The 19971-nt window shown below is 45.0% G+C and overlaps 7 non-coding genes across 7 annotated transcripts; all 7 read right to left on the bottom strand.

Annotated features, from left to right (window-relative positions):
- Nucleotides 1–546: 546 nt before the first annotated feature.
- Nucleotides 547–628, bottom strand: trnal-uag (transfer RNA leucine (anticodon UAG)). Its single transcript has one exon. It is a non-coding gene; the product is annotated as a tRNA-Leu (tRNA).
- Nucleotides 629–3321: 2693 nt separating this feature from the next.
- Nucleotides 3322–3403, bottom strand: trnal-uag (transfer RNA leucine (anticodon UAG)). Its single transcript has one exon. It is a non-coding gene; the product is annotated as a tRNA-Leu (tRNA).
- Nucleotides 3404–6095: 2692 nt separating this feature from the next.
- trnal-uag (transfer RNA leucine (anticodon UAG)) lies at nucleotides 6096–6177 on the bottom strand. Its single transcript has one exon. It is a non-coding gene; the product is annotated as a tRNA-Leu (tRNA).
- Nucleotides 6178–8870: 2693 nt separating this feature from the next.
- On the bottom strand, nucleotides 8871–8952 carry trnal-uag (transfer RNA leucine (anticodon UAG)). The gene has a single exon. It is a non-coding gene; the product is annotated as a tRNA-Leu (tRNA).
- A 2693-nt stretch (nucleotides 8953–11645) lies between these two features.
- On the bottom strand, nucleotides 11646–11727 carry trnal-uag (transfer RNA leucine (anticodon UAG)). Its single transcript has one exon. It is a non-coding gene; the product is annotated as a tRNA-Leu (tRNA).
- Nucleotides 11728–14420: 2693 nt separating this feature from the next.
- trnal-uag (transfer RNA leucine (anticodon UAG)) lies at nucleotides 14421–14502 on the bottom strand. Its single transcript has one exon. It is a non-coding gene; the product is annotated as a tRNA-Leu (tRNA).
- A 2693-nt stretch (nucleotides 14503–17195) lies between these two features.
- Nucleotides 17196–17277, bottom strand: trnal-uag (transfer RNA leucine (anticodon UAG)). The gene has a single exon. It is a non-coding gene; the product is annotated as a tRNA-Leu (tRNA).
- Nucleotides 17278–19971: the final 2694 nt, after the last annotated feature.

Genomic DNA, 19971 nt, shown 5'->3' on the forward strand with positions numbered 1-19971 from the left:
GCAATTCCAAAATAGTCTTTCAATCATACTGGAGCCTTAGTGCACCACCATTTCCCAGACAATGCTGAAAAGAGAGAAAGAAAGAACATAATAAGAATGGGCCACAAAAAGTGAATTTCACCAATCACAGTCTCGATTAGATTACCTTTCCCTTCAGGTGTCTCCGGGACAGAAACGAAGGAAATTGGAGAAATTCAATAACATATGACATCAAAATTCATCGGAACGATTTTCCCATTCGCCTGAAAGCCAAATAACGATGAATCGACTCACCGCAGGACTTTGTTTCACAACAGCGATGAAATAGCAGTCTCCATTCGGTTCCAGTAAAATCTCAACATGCTTGGAACGTAAAGCAACAGGAGAGCTGTTTGCAATTTTCCACGCAGGAGGCGAACACGATCACTGCAGCAGAGACAATTTGGCACTTTCCCACTTGATAGCTAATTACCGAGGAAGCAAATCGAATTCTGTTCTGAACAGAACTACATCCGTGGTGGCAATAGCATTTCAACGAGCTGCGCCGTTGCAGCTGATCAGTAGCAATGGCAGTGGTGGGATTCGAACCCACGCCCCTGTCGAAACTGGAGTCTAAATCCAGCGCCTTAGACCGCTCGGCCACACTACCAACTCCACCTGTTGTCCATTTTCTTGCATTTCCAATTTAGCTCCTGCATGACAACAGATGGAAAGTTTAAAGTCTGATTAAAGATTTGTAGCTCGGGTGTCCGTTGTTGTGGTTCTGTTCGCCGAACTGCAGCAAAAACTCCCAGCTCGGCGAACAGAACCACAACAGATAGAAAGTCACGTGAAAAGGGTTCCATCATCACTCTCGGACTCGCACAGCTGCGTGGATGTGCCGGCTACAATCTCAATTTCGCAACAAATAATGATAGCCCGTCAATCCGGATAAAAATCAATGGTAAACTGAGGCTATCTTCTCAGACTCTTTTCAGCTACAAATGTATCTGTGAGTGCGTGAGCATACATGTTCGCTTATGATTTGGTCAAATAACCATGAACCGCTTGGCATTACTGCAATTTCAATTCTTGCTTTGCTAAATTATTTCACCCATTGCTCGAAACAGGACAACTTTCACGTTTACACGGAACATGAAACACACCGGACTACAGGGAAAATGCACAAAGCTGAGCAGGCCGTGTTCCACATCGACGAGAAGCGACTCAATAAATCTTGCTAAATTCCATGGTGCTTATTAGAAATGCAGTTTCTGTTCACCTCAATTTAAAAGGCAGTTTCTGAACAGAGGAACTGAAGTCAAAAGGTAATTATCTCACCCCTCCCCCACTCCGGGAGAGGTGCTAACTGCACTTGATTGCTTTTTGTTCTCGATGTGAAGAGCTCTCACGCCTGAGTCACCTTCACGCCTCTTGTTGCTGAGTGACTCAAAAAGAAGGAGTTTCACCAGAGCTGCAACTGCCTCACTTTCCCAGTCGCTCTCCCCGTTTACATTTTCCTGCTCATCAGTGATTTAAAGAAAACCAAAAGGATGCGATGTTATTCTGCAGCCTCTTTGTCGATTCCTCCGTTTAAATTCCAACATGGCTTAGATCTCGGGACGCACCTTAATACTAGCTTTGAAAGCACAGGTCCAGAGGTTCCTCTGAGAGTGCAATTTCTTTCATTGCTGTTGCTGATTGAATGAGCCACTAACGTGCGAACTGCTCCAAAACATGATTCAGGACCTCTGGTGGCAAATCTCGCACTTTGAATAACGACAGACAGCTTCCAAATGAGGTCTTTCAGATACGACTTTGGGGGTACATTTGACAGACAGACTAATTGAGGAATCCGTGGGGCACTGTGGCACCAGCGCATCAGCTTCTTCCCTGTCTTTGAACCGGGCCGCCTGAGCAAGGAATGCAAATGCGGTCTTGCCGTTCGGGGAAGGATCGGTAACTACACTCTCAAACTGAATGGCACATGATCAGAAGCAGTTTGGAGAATATCTTTACAATGCTCTGCACAGTAATCAAATGGAAATGCATTGCATTTCACTAAGAGAGCAGATTTGTTCAAGCAAATTCGAAGGCAGGTTTGCAGATGGGAAAGCAAGCAAGAAAGCTCCGTTCTTGTCCATGTAAAAGGCTGCAGATGAAGAACAAAACAGTTTCGACCGCGGGAACCTATCTTGCGGAAGGTGAACGTGATGATCACTATGCTACAGAAACAAGCCCACAGCCGCCCCTGCTGCAGCTCAGTGATATCCGACACTGAAAGTTGAAGCCATTCTACCTTTCACCTTTCTGTTTCCAATCGCTCGTTGTTTAATGGGACTTGTTTAATTTTGGCTATGTGGTATGCATGGACGAGATACACCGAAGTATCTGTTTCCACGCGGTGTAGCCCAATTACGTTGTGTTGCTTACACCGGCTTCAACAGGATAACATTTTAAGCAGAGCTGGCCGTCGCAGTCTGTGGCACAATCATTTAGTCCGTTCGACTGCTCACTGCAAAGGTAGTATTGTGAAACACTGCAGAAACGAAGGGCATCCTTACTTTTGTTCCGACTGACCATACTCTGTGAAATTTTCCCAGATCCTCAGTTGAGGAGTTTTTGCAGCTGGAAGTTACCACAGAAAACCTGTTAATTCGTAATGCATTGAACGAATCGCAAAACAGAAAGCATTTGACACGGAACACAAACAAAACTGGCAAAGCAAATGCATTTTCAGATACAGTGAGCATGAATGCTAAATGTGAGACACTCCGAGGGCATGAGCCATAAAGTAAGCTCACTACTAACAACAGGGCAATTCCAAAATAGTCTTTCAATCATACTGGAGCCTTAGTGCACCACCATTTCCCAGACAATGCTGAAAAGAGAGAAAGAAAGAACATAATAAGAATGGGCCACAAAAAGTGAATTTCACCAATCACAGTCTCGATTAGATTACCTTTCCCTTCAGGTGTCTCCGGGACAGAAACGAAGGAAATTGGAGAAATTCAATAACATATGACATCAAAATTCATCGGAACGATTTTCCCATTCGCCTGAAAGCCAAATAACGATGAATCGACTCACCGCAGGACTTTGTTTCACAACAGCGATGAAATAGCAGTCTCCATTCGGTTCCAGTAAAATCTCAACATGCTTGGAACGTAAAGCAACAGGAGAGCTGTTTGCAATTTTCCACGCAGGAGGCGAACACGATCACTGCAGCAGAGACAATTTGGCACTTTCCCACTTGATAGCTAATTACCGAGGAAGCAAATCGAATTCTGTTCTGAACAGAACTACATCCGTGGTGGCAATAGCATTTCAACGAGCTGCGCCGTTGCAGCTGATCAGTAGCAATGGCAGTGGTGGGATTCGAACCCACGCCCCTGTCGAAACTGGAGTCTAAATCCAGCGCCTTAGACCGCTCGGCCACACTACCAACTCCACCTGTTGTCCATTTTCTTGCATTTCCAATTTAGCTCCTGCATGACAACAGATGGAAAGTTTAAAGTCTGATTAAAGATTTGTAGCTCGGGTGTCCGTTGTTGTGGTTCTGTTCGCCGAACTGCAGCAAAAACTCCCAGCTCGGCGAACAGAACCACAACAGATAGAAAGTCACGTGAAAAGGGTTCCATCATCACTCTCGGACTCGCACAGCTGCGTGGATGTGCCGGCTACAATCTCAATTTCGCAACAAATAATGATAGCCCGTCAATCCGGATAAAAATCAATGGTAAACTGAGGCTATCTTCTCAGACTCTTTTCAGCTACAAATGTATCTGTGAGTGCGTGAGCATACATGTTCGCTTATGATTTGGTCAAATAACCATGAACCGCTTGGCATTACTGCAATTTCAATTCTTGCTTTGCTAAATTATTTCACCCATTGCTCGAAACAGGACAACTTTCACGTTTACACGGAACATGAAACACACCGGACTACAGGAAAATGCACAAAGCTGAGCAGGCCGTGTTCCACATCGACGAGAAGCGACTCAATAAATCTTGCTAAATTCCATGGTGCTTATTAGAAATGCAGTTTCTGTTCACCTCAATTTAAAAGGCAGTTTCTGAACAGAGGAACTGAAGTCAAAAGGTAATTATCTCACCCCTCCCCCACTCCGGGAGAGGTGCTAACTGCACTTGATTGCTTTTTGTTCTCGATGTGAAGAGCTCTCACGCCTGAGTCACCTTCACGCCTCTTGTTGCTGAGTGACTCAAAAAGAAGGAGTTTCACCAGAGCTGCAACTGCCTCACTTTCCCAGTCGCTCTCCCCGTTTACATTTTCCTGCTCATCAGTGATTTAAAGAAAACCAAAAGGATGCGATGTTATTCTGCAGCCTCTTTGTCGATTCCTCCGTTTAAATTCCAACATGGCTTAGATCTCGGGACGCACCTTAATACTAGCTTTGAAAGCACAGGTCCAGAGGTTCCTCTGAGAGTGCAATTTCTTTCATTGCTGTTGCTGATTGAATGAGCCACTAACGTGCGAACTGCTCCAAAACATGATTCAGGACCTCTGGTGGCAAATCTCGCACTTTGAATAACGACAGACAGCTTCCAAATGAGGTCTTTCAGATACGACTTTGGGGGTACATTTGACAGACAGACTAATTGAGGAATCCGTGGGGCACTGTGGCACCAGCGCATCAGCTTCTTCCCTGTCTTTGAACCGGGCCGCCTGAGCAAGGAATGCAAATGCGGTCTTGCCGTTCGGGGAAGGATCGGTAACTACACTCTCAAACTGAATGGCACATGATCAGAAGCAGTTTGGAGAATATCTTTACAATGCTCTGCACAGTAATCAAATGGAAATGCATTGCATTTCACTAAGAGAGCAGATTTGTTCAAGCAAATTCGAAGGCAGGTTTGCAGATGGGAAAGCAAGCAAGAAAGCTCCGTTCTTGTCCATGTAAAAGGCTGCAGATGAAGAACAAAACAGTTTCGACCGCGGGAACCTATCTTGCGGAAGGTGAACGTGATGATCACTATGCTACAGAAACAAGCCCACAGCCGCCCCTGCTGCAGCTCAGTGATATCCGACACTGAAAGTTGAAGCCATTCTACCTTTCACCTTTCTGTTTCCAATCGCTCGTTGTTTAATGGGACTTGTTTAATTTTGGCTATGTGGTATGCATGGACGAGATACACCGAAGTATCTGTTTCCACGCGGTGTAGCCCAATTACGTTGTGTTGCTTACACCGGCTTCAACAGGATAACATTTTAAGCAGAGCTGGCCGTCGCAGTCTGTGGCACAATCATTTAGTCCGTTCGACTGCTCACTGCAAAGGTAGTATTGTGAAACACTGCAGAAACGAAGGGCATCCTTACTTTTGTTCCGACTGACCATACTCTGTGAAATTTTCCCAGATCCTCAGTTGAGGAGTTTTTGCAGCTGGAAGTTACCACAGAAAACCTGTTAATTCGTAATGCATTGAACGAATCGCAAAACAGAAAGCATTTGACACGGAACACAAACAAAACTGGCAAAGCAAATGCATTTTCAGATACAGTGAGCATGAATGCTAAATGTGAGACACTCCGAGGGCATGAGCCATAAAGTAAGCTCACTACTAACAACAGGGCAATTCCAAAATAGTCTTTCAATCATACTGGAGCCTTAGTGCACCACCATTTCCCAGACAATGCTGAAAAGAGAGAAAGAAAGAACATAATAAGAATGGGCCACAAAAAGTGAATTTCACCAATCACAGTCTCGATTAGATTACCTTTCCCTTCAGGTGTCTCCGGGACAGAAACGAAGGAAATTGGAGAAATTCAATAACATATGACATCAAAATTCATCGGAACGATTTTCCCATTCGCCTGAAAGCCAAATAACGATGAATCGACTCACCGCAGGACTTTGTTTCACAACAGCGATGAAATAGCAGTCTCCATTCGGTTCCAGTAAAATCTCAACATGCTTGGAACGTAAAGCAACAGGAGAGCTGTTTGCAATTTTCCACGCAGGAGGCGAACACGATCACTGCAGCAGAGACAATTTGGCACTTTCCCACTTGATAGCTAATTACCGAGGAAGCAAATCGAATTCTGTTCTGAACAGAACTACATCCGTGGTGGCAATAGCATTTCAACGAGCTGCGCCGTTGCAGCTGATCAGTAGCAATGGCAGTGGTGGGATTCGAACCCACGCCCCTGTCGAAACTGGAGTCTAAATCCAGCGCCTTAGACCGCTCGGCCACACTACCAACTCCACCTGTTGTCCATTTTCTTGCATTTCCAATTTAGCTCCTGCATGACAACAGATGGAAAGTTTAAAGTCTGATTAAAGATTTGTAGCTCGGGTGTCCGTTGTTGTGGTTCTGTTCGCCGAACTGCAGCAAAAACTCCCAGCTCGGCGAACAGAACCACAACAGATAGAAAGTCACGTGAAAAGGGTTCCATCATCACTCTCGGACTCGCACAGCTGCGTGGATGTGCCGGCTACAATCTCAATTTCGCAACAAATAATGATAGCCCGTCAATCCGGATAAAAATCAATGGTAAACTGAGGCTATCTTCTCAGACTCTTTTCAGCTACAAATGTATCTGTGAGTGCGTGAGCATACATGTTCGCTTATGATTTGGTCAAATAACCATGAACCGCTTGGCATTACTGCAATTTCAATTCTTGCTTTGCTAAATTATTTCACCCATTGCTCGAAACAGGACAACTTTCACGTTTACACGGAACATGAAACACACCGGACTACAGGGAAAATGCACAAAGCTGAGCAGGCCGTGTTCCACATCGACGAGAAGCGACTCAATAAATCTTGCTAAATTCCATGGTGCTTATTAGAAATGCAGTTTCTGTTCACCTCAATTTAAAAGGCAGTTTCTGAACAGAGGAACTGAAGTCAAAAGGTAATTATCTCACCCCTCCCCCACTCCGGGAGAGGTGCTAACTGCACTTGATTGCTTTTTGTTCTCGATGTGAAGAGCTCTCACGCCTGAGTCACCTTCACGCCTCTTGTTGCTGAGTGACTCAAAAAGAAGGAGTTTCACCAGAGCTGCAACTGCCTCACTTTCCCAGTCGCTCTCCCCGTTTACATTTTCCTGCTCATCAGTGATTTAAAGAAAACCAAAAGGATGCGATGTTATTCTGCAGCCTCTTTGTCGATTCCTCCGTTTAAATTCCAACATGGCTTAGATCTCGGGACGCACCTTAATACTAGCTTTGAAAGCACAGGTCCAGAGGTTCCTCTGAGAGTGCAATTTCTTTCATTGCTGTTGCTGATTGAATGAGCCACTAACGTGCGAACTGCTCCAAAACATGATTCAGGACCTCTGGTGGCAAATCTCGCACTTTGAATAACGACAGACAGCTTCCAAATGAGGTCTTTCAGATACGACTTTGGGGGTACATTTGACAGACAGACTAATTGAGGAATCCGTGGGGCACTGTGGCACCAGCGCATCAGCTTCTTCCCTGTCTTTGAACCGGGCCGCCTGAGCAAGGAATGCAAATGCGGTCTTGCCGTTCGGGGAAGGATCGGTAACTACACTCTCAAACTGAATGGCACATGATCAGAAGCAGTTTGGAGAATATCTTTACAATGCTCTGCACAGTAATCAAATGGAAATGCATTGCATTTCACTAAGAGAGCAGATTTGTTCAAGCAAATTCGAAGGCAGATTTGCAGATGGGAAAGCAAGCAAGAAAGCTCCGTTCTTGTCCATGTAAAAGGCTGCAGATGAAGAACAAAACAGTTTCGACCGCGGGAACCTATCTTGCGGAAGGTGAACGTGATGATCACTATGCTACAGAAACAAGCCCACAGCCGCCCCTGCTGCAGCTCAGTGATATCCGACACTGAAAGTTGAAGCCATTCTACCTTTCACCTTTCTGTTTCCAATCGCTCGTTGTTTAATGGGACTTGTTTAATTTTGGCTATGTGGTATGCATGGACGAGATACACCGAAGTATCTGTTTCCACGCGGTGTAGCCCAATTACGTTGTGTTGCTTACACCGGCTTCAACAGGATAACATTTTAAGCAGAGCTGGCCGTCGCAGTCTGTGGCACAATCATTTAGTCCGTTCGACTGCTCACTGCAAAGGTAGTATTGTGAAACACTGCAGAAACGAAGGGCATCCTTACTTTTGTTCCGACTGACCATACTCTGTGAAATTTTCCCAGATCCTCAGTTGAGGAGTTTTTGCAGCTGGAAGTTACCACAGAAAACCTGTTAATTCGTAATGCATTGAACGAATCGCAAAACAGAAAGCATTTGACACGGAACACAAACAAAACTGGCAAAGCAAATGCATTTTCAGATACAGTGAGCATGAATGCTAAATGTGAGACACTCCGAGGGCATGAGCCATAAAGTAAGCTCACTACTAACAACAGGGCAATTCCAAAATAGTCTTTCAATCATACTGGAGCCTTAGTGCACCACCATTTCCCAGACAATGCTGAAAAGAGAGAAAGAAAGAACATAATAAGAATGGGCCACAAAAAGTGAATTTCACCAATCACAGTCTCGATTAGATTACCTTTCCCTTCAGGTGTCTCCGGGACAGAAACGAAGGAAATTGGAGAAATTCAATAACATATGACATCAAAATTCATCGGAACGATTTTCCCATTCGCCTGAAAGCCAAATAACGATGAATCGACTCACCGCAGGACTTTGTTTCACAACAGCGATGAAATAGCAGTCTCCATTCGGTTCCAGTAAAATCTCAACATGCTTGGAACGTAAAGCAACAGGAGAGCTGTTTGCAATTTTCCACGCAGGAGGCGAACACGATCACTGCAGCAGAGACAATTTGGCACTTTCCCACTTGATAGCTAATTACCGAGGAAGCAAATCGAATTCTGTTCTGAACAGAACTACATCCGTGGTGGCAATAGCATTTCAACGAGCTGCGCCGTTGCAGCTGATCAGTAGCAATGGCAGTGGTGGGATTCGAACCCACGCCCCTGTCGAAACTGGAGTCTAAATCCAGCGCCTTAGACCGCTCGGCCACACTACCAACTCCACCTGTTGTCCATTTTCTTGCATTTCCAATTTAGCTCCTGCATGACAACAGATGGAAAGTTTAAAGTCTGATTAAAGATTTGTAGCTCGGGTGTCCGTTGTTGTGGTTCTGTTCGCCGAACTGCAGCAAAAACTCCCAGCTCGGCGAACAGAACCACAACAGATAGAAAGTCACGTGAAAAGGGTTCCATCATCACTCTCGGACTCGCACAGCTGCGTGGATGTGCCGGCTACAATCTCAATTTCGCAACAAATAATGATAGCCCGTCAATCCGGATAAAAATCAATGGTAAACTGAGGCTATCTTCTCAGACTCTTTTCAGCTACAAATGTATCTGTGAGTGCGTGAGCATACATGTTCGCTTATGATTTGGTCAAATAACCATGAACCGCTTGGCATTACTGCAATTTCAATTCTTGCTTTGCTAAATTATTTCACCCATTGCTCGAAACAGGACAACTTTCACGTTTACACGGAACATGAAACACACCGGACTACAGGGAAAATGCACAAAGCTGAGCAGGCCGTGTTCCACATCGACGAGAAGCGACTCAATAAATCTTGCTAAATTCCATGGTGCTTATTAGAAATGCAGTTTCTGTTCACCTCAATTTAAAAGGCAGTTTCTGAACAGAGGAACTGAAGTCAAAAGGTAATTATCTCACCCCTCCCCCACTCCGGGAGAGGTGCTAACTGCACTTGATTGCTTTTTGTTCTCGATGTGAAGAGCTCTCACGCCTGAGTCACCTTCACGCCTCTTGTTGCTGAGTGACTCAAAAAGAAGGAGTTTCACCAGAGCTGCAACTGCCTCACTTTCCCAGTCGCTCTCCCCGTTTACATTTTCCTGCTCATCAGTGATTTAAAGAAAACCAAAAGGATGCGATGTTATTCTGCAGCCTCTTTGTCGATTCCTCCGTTTAAATTCCAACATGGCTTAGATCTCGGGACGCACCTTAATACTAGCTTTGAAAGCACAGGTCCAGAGGTTCCTCTGAGAGTGCAATTTCTTTCATTGCTGTTGCTGATTGAATGAGCCACTAACGTGCGAACTGCTCCAAAACATGATTCAGGACCTCTGGTGGCAAATCTCGCACTTTGAATAACGACAGACAGCTTCCAAATGAGGTCTTTCAGATACGACTTTGGGGGTACATTTGACAGACAGACTAATTGAGGAATCCGTGGGGCACTGTGGCACCAGCGCATCAGCTTCTTCCCTGTCTTTGAACCGGGCCGCCTGAGCAAGGAATGCAAATGCGGTCTTGCCGTTCGGGGAAGGATCGGTAACTACACTCTCAAACTGAATGGCACATGATCAGAAGCAGTTTGGAGAATATCTTTACAATGCTCTGCACAGTAATCAAATGGAAATGCATTGCATTTCACTAAGAGAGCAGATTTGTTCAAGCAAATTCGAAGGCAGGTTTGCAGATGGGAAAGCAAGCAAGAAAGCTCCGTTCTTGTCCATGTAAAAGGCTGCAGATGAAGAACAAAACAGTTTCGACCGCGGGAACCTATCTTGCGGAAGGTGAACGTGATGATCACTATGCTACAGAAACAAGCCCACAGCCGCCCCTGCTGCAGCTCAGTGATATCCGACACTGAAAGTTGAAGCCATTCTACCTTTCACCTTTCTGTTTCCAATCGCTCGTTGTTTAATGGGACTTGTTTAATTTTGGCTATGTGGTATGCATGGACGAGATACACCGAAGTATCTGTTTCCACGCGGTGTAGCCCAATTACGTTGTGTTGCTTACACCGGCTTCAACAGGATAACATTTTAAGCAGAGCTGGCCGTCGCAGTCTGTGGCACAATCATTTAGTCCGTTCGACTGCTCACTGCAAAGGTAGTATTGTGAAACACTGCAGAAACGAAGGGCATCCTTACTTTTGTTCCGACTGACCATACTCTGTGAAATTTTCCCAGATCCTCAGTTGAGGAGTTTTTGCAGCTGGAAGTTACCACAGAAAACCTGTTAATTCGTAATGCATTGAACGAATCGCAAAACAGAAAGCATTTGACACGGAACACAAACAAAACTGGCAAAGCAAATGCATTTTCAGATACAGTGAGCATGAATGCTAAATGTGAGACACTCCGAGGGCATGAGCCATAAAGTAAGCTCACTACTAACAACAGGGCAATTCCAAAATAGTCTTTCAATCATACTGGAGCCTTAGTGCACCACCATTTCCCAGACAATGCTGAAAAGAGAGAAAGAAAGAACATAATAAGAATGGGCCACAAAAAGTGAATTTCACCAATCACAGTCTCGATTAGATTACCTTTCCCTTCAGGTGTCTCCGGGACAGAAACGAAGGAAATTGGAGAAATTCAATAACATATGACATCAAAATTCATCGGAACGATTTTCCCATTCGCCTGAAAGCCAAATAACGATGAATCGACTCACCGCAGGACTTTGTTTCACAACAGCGATGAAATAGCAGTCTCCATTCGGTTCCAGTAAAATCTCAACATGCTTGGAACGTAAAGCAACAGGAGAGCTGTTTGCAATTTTCCACGCAGGAGGCGAACACGATCACTGCAGCAGAGACAATTTGGCACTTTCCCACTTGATAGCTAATTACCGAGGAAGCAAATCGAATTCTGTTCTGAACAGAACTACATCCGTGGTGGCAATAGCATTTCAACGAGCTGCGCCGTTGCAGCTGATCAGTAGCAATGGCAGTGGTGGGATTCGAACCCACGCCCCTGTCGAAACTGGAGTCTAAATCCAGCGCCTTAGACCGCTCGGCCACACTACCAACTCCACCTGTTGTCCATTTTCTTGCATTTCCAATTTAGCTCCTGCATGACAACAGATGGAAAGTTTAAAGTCTGATTAAAGATTTGTAGCTCGGGTGTCCGTTGTTGTGGTTCTGTTCGCCGAACTGCAGCAAAAACTCCCAGCTCGGCGAACAGAACCACAACAGATAGAAAGTCACGTGAAAAGGGTTCCATCATCACTCTCGGACTCGCACAGCTGCGTGGATGTGCCGGCTACAATCTCAATTTCGCAACAAATAATGATAGCCCGTCAATCCGGATAAAAATCAATGGTAAACTGAGGCTATCTTCTCAGACTCTTTTCAGCTACAAATGTATCTGTGAGTGCGTGAGCATACATGTTCGCTTATGATTTGGTCAAATAACCATGAACCGCTTGGCATTACTGCAATTTCAATTCTTGCTTTGCTAAATTATTTCACCCATTGCTCGAAACAGGACAACTTTCACGTTTACACGGAACATGAAACACACCGGACTACAGGGAAAATGCACAAAGCTGAGCAGGCCGTGTTCCACATCGACGAGAAGCGACTCAATAAATCTTGCTAAATTCCATGGTGCTTATTAGAAATGCAGTTTCTGTTCACCTCAATTTAAAAGGCAGTTTCTGAACAGAGGAACTGAAGTCAAAAGGTAATTATCTCACCCCTCCCCCACTCCGGGAGAGGTGCTAACTGCACTTGATTGCTTTTTGTTCTCGATGTGAAGAGCTCTCACGCCTGAGTCACCTTCACGCCTCTTGTTGCTGAGTGACTCAAAAAGAAGGAGTTTCACCAGAGCTGCAACTGCCTCACTTTCCCAGTCGCTCTCCCCGTTTACATTTTCCTGCTCATCAGTGATTTAAAGAAAACCAAAAGGATGCGATGTTATTCTGCAGCCTCTTTGTCGATTCCTCCGTTTAAATTCCAACATGGCTTAGATCTCGGGACGCACCTTAATACTAGCTTTGAAAGCACAGGTCCAGAGGTTCCTCTGAGAGTGCAATTTCTTTCATTGCTGTTGCTGATTGAATGAGCCACTAACGTGCGAACTGCTCCAAAACATGATTCAGGACCTCTGGTGGCAAATCTCGCACTTTGAATAACGACAGACAGCTTCCAAATGAGGTCTTTCAGATACGACTTTGGGGGTACATTTGACAGACAGACTAATTGAGGAATCCGTGGGGCACTGTGGCACCAGCGCATCAGCTTCTTCCCTGTCTTTGAACCGGGCCGCCTGAGCAAGGAATGCAAATGCGGTCTTGCCGTTCGGGGAAGGATCGGTAACTACACTCTCAAACTGAATGGCACATGATCAGAAGCAGTTTGGAGAATATCTTTACAATGCTCTGCACAGTAATCAAATGGAAATGCATTGCATTTCACTAAGAGAGCAGATTTGTTCAAGCAAATTCGAAGGCAGGTTTGCAGATGGGAAAGCAAGCAAGAAAGCTCCGTTCTTGTCCATGTAAAAGGCTGCAGATGAAGAACAAAACAGTTTCGACCGCGGGAACCTATCTTGCGGAAGGTGAACGTGATGATCACTATGCTACAGAAACAAGCCCACAGCCGCCCCTGCTGCAGCTCAGTGATATCCGACACTGAAAGTTGAAGCCATTCTACCTTTCACCTTTCTGTTTCCAATCGCTCGTTGTTTAATGGGACTTGTTTAATTTTGGCTATGTGGTATGCATGGACGAGATACACCGAAGTATCTGTTTCCACGCGGTGTAGCCCAATTACGTTGTGTTGCTTACACCGGCTTCAACAGGATAACATTTTAAGCAGAGCTGGCCGTCGCAGTCTGTGGCACAATCATTTAGTCCGTTCGACTGCTCACTGCAAAGGTAGTATTGTGAAACACTGCAGAAACGAAGGGCATCCTTACTTTTGTTCCGACTGACCATACTCTGTGAAATTTTCCCAGATCCTCAGTTGAGGAGTTTTTGCAGCTGGAAGTTACCACAGAAAACCTGTTAATTCGTAATGCATTGAACGAATCGCAAAACAGAAAGCATTTGACACGGAACACAAACAAAACTGGCAAAGCAAATGCATTTTCAGATACAGTGAGCATGAATGCTAAATGTGAGACACTCCGAGGGCATGAGCCATAAAGTAAGCTCACTACTAACAACAGGGCAATTCCAAAATAGTCTTTCAATCATACTGGAGCCTTAGTGCACCACCATTTCCCAGACAATGCTGAAAAGAGAGAAAGAAAGAACATAATAAGAATGGGCCACAAAAAGTGAATTTCACCAATCACAGTCTCGATTAGATTACCTTTCCCTTCAGGTGTCTCCGGGACAGAAACGAAGGAAATTGGAGAAATTCAATAACATATGACATCAAAATTCATCGGAACGATTTTCCCATTCGCCTGAAAGCCAAATAACGATGAATCGACTCACCGCAGGACTTTGTTTCACAACAGCGATGAAATAGCAGTCTCCATTCGGTTCCAGTAAAATCTCAACATGCTTGGAACGTAAAGCAACAGGAGAGCTGTTTGCAATTTTCCACGCAGGAGGCGAACACGATCACTGCAGCAGAGACAATTTGGCACTTTCCCACTTGATAGCTAATTACCGAGGAAGCAAATCGAATTCTGTTCTGAACAGAACTACATCCGTGGTGGCAATAGCATTTCAACGAGCTGCGCCGTTGCAGCTGATCAGTAGCAATGGCAGTGGTGGGATTCGAACCCACGCCCCTGTCGAAACTGGAGTCTAAATCCAGCGCCTTAGACCGCTCGGCCACACTACCAACTCCACCTGTTGTCCATTTTCTTGCATTTCCAATTTAGCTCCTGCATGACAACAGATGGAAAGTTTAAAGTCTGATTAAAGATTTGTAGCTCGGGTGTCCGTTGTTGTGGTTCTGTTCGCCGAACTGCAGCAAAAACTCCCAGCTCGGCGAACAGAACCACAACAGATAGAAAGTCACGTGAAAAGGGTTCCATCATCACTCTCGGACTCGCACAGCTGCGTGGATGTGCCGGCTACAATCTCAATTTCGCAACAAATAATGATAGCCCGTCAATCCGGATAAAAATCAATGGTAAACTGAGGCTATCTTCTCAGACTCTTTTCAGCTACAAATGTATCTGTGAGTGCGTGAGCATACATGTTCGCTTATGATTTGGTCAAATAACCATGAACCGCTTGGCATTACTGCAATTTCAATTCTTGCTTTGCTAAATTATTTCACCCATTGCTCGAAACAGGACAACTTTCACGTTTACACGGAACATGAAACACACCGGACTACAGGGAAAATGCACAAAGCTGAGCAGGCCGTGTTCCACATCGACGAGAAGCGACTCAATAAATCTTGCTAAATTCCATGGTGCTTATTAGAAATGCAGTTTCTGTTCACCTCAATTTAAAAGGCAGTTTCTGAACAGAGGAACTGAAGTCAAAAGGTAATTATCTCACCCCTCCCCCACTCCGGGAGAGGTGCTAACTGCACTTGATTGCTTTTTGTTCTCGATGTGAAGAGCTCTCACGCCTGAGTCACCTTCACGCCTCTTGTTGCTGAGTGACTCAAAAAGAAGGAGTTTCACCAGAGCTGCAACTGCCTCACTTTCCCAGTCGCTCTCCCCCGTTACATTTTCCTGCTCATCAGTGATTTAAAGAAAACCAAAAGGATGCGATGTTATTCTGCAGCCTCTTTGTCGATTCCTCCGTTTAAATTCCAACATGGCTTAGATCTCGGGACGCACCTTAATACTAGCTTTGAAAGCACAGGTCCAGAGGTTCCTCTGAGAGTGCAATTTCTTTCATTGCTGTTGCTGATTGAATGAGCCACTAACGTGCGAACTGCTCCAAAACATGATTCAGGACCTCTGGTGGCAAATCTCGCACTTTGAATAACGACAGACAGCTTCCAAATGAGGTCTTTCAGATACGACTTTGGGGGTACATTTGACAGACAGACTAATTGAGGAATCCGTGGGGCACTGTGGCACCAGCGCATCAGCTTCTTCCCTGTCTTTGAACCGGGCCGCCTGAGCAAGGAATGCAAATGCGGTCTTGCCGTTCGGGGAAGGATCGGTAACTACACTCTCAAACTGAATGGCACATGATCAGAAGCAGTTTGGAGAATATCTTTACAATGCTCTGCACAGTAATCAAATGGAAATGCATTGCATTTCACTAAGAGAGCAGATTTGTTCAAGCAAATTCGAAGGCAGGTTTGCAGATGGGAAAGCAAGCAAGAAAGCTCCGTTCTTGTCCATGTAAAAGGCTGCAGATGAAGAACAAAACAGTTTCGACCGCGGGAACCTATCTTGCGGAAGGTGAACGTGATGATCACTATGCTACAGAAACAAGCCCACAGCCGCCCCTGCTGCAGCTCAGTGATATCCGACACTGAAAGTTGAAGCCATTCTACCTTTCACCTTTCTGTTTCCAATCGCTCGTTGTTTAATGGGACTTGTTTAATTTTGGCTATGTGGTATGCATGGACGAGATACACCGAAGTATCTGTTTCCACGCGGTGTAGCCCAATTACGTTGTGTTGCTTACACCGGCTTCAACAGGATAACATTTTAAGCAGAGCTGGCCGTCGCAGTCTGTGGCACAATCATTTAGTCCGTTCGACTGCTCACTGCAAAGGTAGTATTGTGAAACACTGCAGAAACGAAGGGCATCCTTACTTTTGTTCCGACTGACCATACTCTGTGAAATTTTCCCAGATCCTCAGTTGAGGAGTTTTTGCAGCTGGAAGTTACCACAGAAAACCTGTTAATTCGTAATGCATTGAACGAATCGCAAAACAGAAAGCATTTGACACGGAACACAAACAAAACTGGCAAAGCAAATGCATTTTCAGATACAGTGAGCATGAATGCTAAATGTGAGACACTCCGAGGGCATGAGCCATAAAGTAAGCTCACTACTAACAACAGGGCAATTCCAAAATAGTCTTTCAATCATACTGGAGCCTTAGTGCACCACCATTTCCCAGACAATGCTGAAAAGAGAGAAAGAAAGAACATAATAAGAATGGGCCACAAAAAGTGAATTTCACCAATCACAGTCTCGATTAGATTACCTTTCCCTTCAGGTGTCTCCGGGACAGAAACGAAGGAAATTGGAGAAATTCAATAACATATGACATCAAAATTCATCGGAACGATTTTCCCATTCGCCTGAAAGCCAAATAACGATGAATCGACTCACCGCAGGACTTTGTTTCACAACAGCGATGAAATAGCAGTCTCCATTCGGTTCCAGTAAAATCTCAACATGCTTGGAACGTAAAGCAACAGGAGAGCTGTTTGCAATTTTCCACGCAGGAGGCGAACACGATCACTGCAGCAGAGACAATTTGGCACTTTCCCACTTGATAGCTAATTACCGAGGAAGCAAATCGAATTCTGTTCTGAACAGAACTACATCCGTGGTGGCAATAGCATTTCAACGAGCTGCGCCGTTGCAGCTGATCAGTAGCAATGGCAGTGGTGGGATTCGAACCCACGCCCCTGTCGAAACTGGAGTCTAAATCCAGCGCCTTAGACCGCTCGGCCACACTACCAACTCCACCTGTTGTCCATTTTCTTGCATTTCCAATTTAGCTCCTGCATGACAACAGATGGAAAGTTTAAAGTCTGATTAAAGATTTGTAGCTCGGGTGTCCGTTGTTGTGGTTCTGTTCGCCGAACTGCAGCAAAAACTCCCAGCTCGGCGAACAGAACCACAACAGATAGAAAGTCACGTGAAAAGGGTTCCATCATCACTCTCGGACTCGCACAGCTGCGTGGATGTGCCGGCTACAATCTCAATTTCGCAACAAATAATGATAGCCCGTCAATCCGGATAAAAATCAATGGTAAACTGAGGCTATCTTCTCAGACTCTTTTCAGCTACAAATGTATCTGTGAGTGCGTGAGCATACATGTTCGCTTATGATTTGGTCAAATAACCATGAACCGCTTGGCATTACTGCAATTTCAATTCTTGCTTTGCTAAATTATTTCACCCATTGCTCGAAACAGGACAACTTTCACGTTTACACGGAACATGAAACACACCGGACTACAGGGAAAATGCACAAAGCTGAGCAGGCCGTGTTCCACATCGACGAGAAGCGACTCAATAAATCTTGCTAAATTCCATGGTGCTTATTAGAAATGCAGTTTCTGTTCACCTCAATTTAAAAGGCAGTTTCTGAACAGAGGAACTGAAGTCAAAAGGTAATTATCTCACCCCTCCCCCACTCCGGGAGAGGTGCTAACTGCACTTGATTGCTTTTTGTTCTCGATGTGAAGAGCTCTCACGCCTGAGTCACCTTCACGCCTCTTGTTGCTGAGTGACTCAAAAAGAAGGAGTTTCACCAGAGCTGCAACTGCCTCACTTTCCCAGTCGCTCTCCCCCGTTTACATTTTCCTGCTCATCAGTGATTTAAAGAAAACCAAAAGGATGCGATGTTATTCTGCAGCCTCTTTGTCGATTCCTCCGTTTAAATTCCAACATGGCTTAGATCTCGGGACGCACCTTAATACTAGCTTTGAAAGCACAGGTCCAGAGGTTCCTCTGAGAGTGCAATTTCTTTCATTGCTGTTGCTGATTGAATGAGCCACTAACGTGCGAACTGCTCCAAAACATGATTCAGGACCTCTGGTGGCAAATCTCGCACTTTGAATAACGACAGACAGCTTCCAAATGAGGTCTTTCAGATACGACTTTGGGGGTACATTTGACAGACAGACTAATTGAGGAATCCGTGGGGCACTGTGGCACCAGCGCATCAGCTTCTTCCCTGTCTTTGAACCGGGCCGCCTGAGCAAGGAATGCAAATGCGGTCTTGCCGTTCGGGGAAGGATCGGTAACTACACTCTCAAACTGAATGGCACATGATCAGAAGCAGTTTGGAGAATATCTTTACAATGCTCTGCACAGTAATCAAATGGAAATGCATTGCATTTCACTAAGAGAGCAGATTTGTTCAAGCAAATTCGAAGGCAGGTTTGCAGATGGGAAAGCAAGCAAGAAAGCTCCGTTCTTGTCCATGTAAAAGGCTGCAGATGAAGAACAAAACAGTTTCGACCGCGGGAACCTATCTTGCGGAAGGTGAACGTGATGATCACTATGCTACAGAAACAAGCCCACAGCCGCCCCTGCTGCAGCTCAGTGATATCCGACACTGAAAGTTGAAGCCATTCTACCTTTCACCTTTCTGTTTCCAATCGCTCGTTGTTTAATGGGACTTGTTTAATTTTGGCTATGTGGTATGCATGGACGAGATACACCGAAGTATCTGTTTCCACGCGGTGTAGCCCAATTACGTTGTGTTGCTTACACCGGCTTCAACAGGATAACATTTTAAGCAGAGCTGGCCGTCGCAGTCTGTGGCACAATCATTTAGTCCGTTCGACTGCTCACTGCAAAGGTAGTATTGTGAAACACTGCAGAAACGAAGGGCATCCTTACTTTTGTTCCGACTGACCATACTCTGTGAAATTTTCCCAGATCCTCAGTTGAGGAGTTTTTGCAGCTGGAAGTTACCACAGAAAACCTGTTAATTCGTAATGCATTGAACGAATCGCAAAACAGAAAGCATTTGACACGGAACACAAACAAAACTGGCAAAGCAAATGCATTTTCAGATACAGTGAGCATGAATGCTAAATGTGAGACACTCCGAGGGCATGAGCCATAAAGTAAGCTCACTACTAACAACAGGGCAATTCCAAAATAGTCTTTCAATCATACTGGAGCCTTAGTGCACCACCATTTCCCAGACAATGCTGAAAAGAGAGAAAGAAAGAACATAATAAGAATGGGCCACAAAAAGTGAATTTCACCAATCACAGTCTCGATTAGATTACCTTTCCCTTCAGGTGTCTCCGGGACAGAAACGAAGGAAATTGGAGAAATTCAATAACATATGACATCAAAATTCATCGGAACGATTTTCCCATTCGCCTGAAAGCCAAATAACGATGAATCGACTCACCGCAGGACTTTGTTTCACAACAGCGATGAAATAGCAGTCTCCATTCGGTTCCAGTAAAATCTCAACATGCTTGGAACGTAAAGCAACAGGAGAGCTGTTTGCAATTTTCCACGCAGGAGGCGAACACGATCACTGCAGCAGAGACAATTTGGCACTTTCCCACTTGATAGCTAATTACCGAGGAAGCAAATCGAATTCTGTTCTGAACAGAACTACATCCGTGGTGGCAATAGCATTTCAACGAGCTGCGCCGTTGCAGCTGATCAGTAGCAA

Source organism: Hemiscyllium ocellatum, unplaced genomic scaffold (genome assembly GCF_020745735.1).
Source record: "Hemiscyllium ocellatum isolate sHemOce1 unplaced genomic scaffold, sHemOce1.pat.X.cur. scaffold_774_pat_ctg1, whole genome shotgun sequence".
Classification (NCBI taxonomy): Eukaryota; Metazoa; Chordata; class Chondrichthyes; order Orectolobiformes; family Hemiscylliidae; genus Hemiscyllium; species Hemiscyllium ocellatum.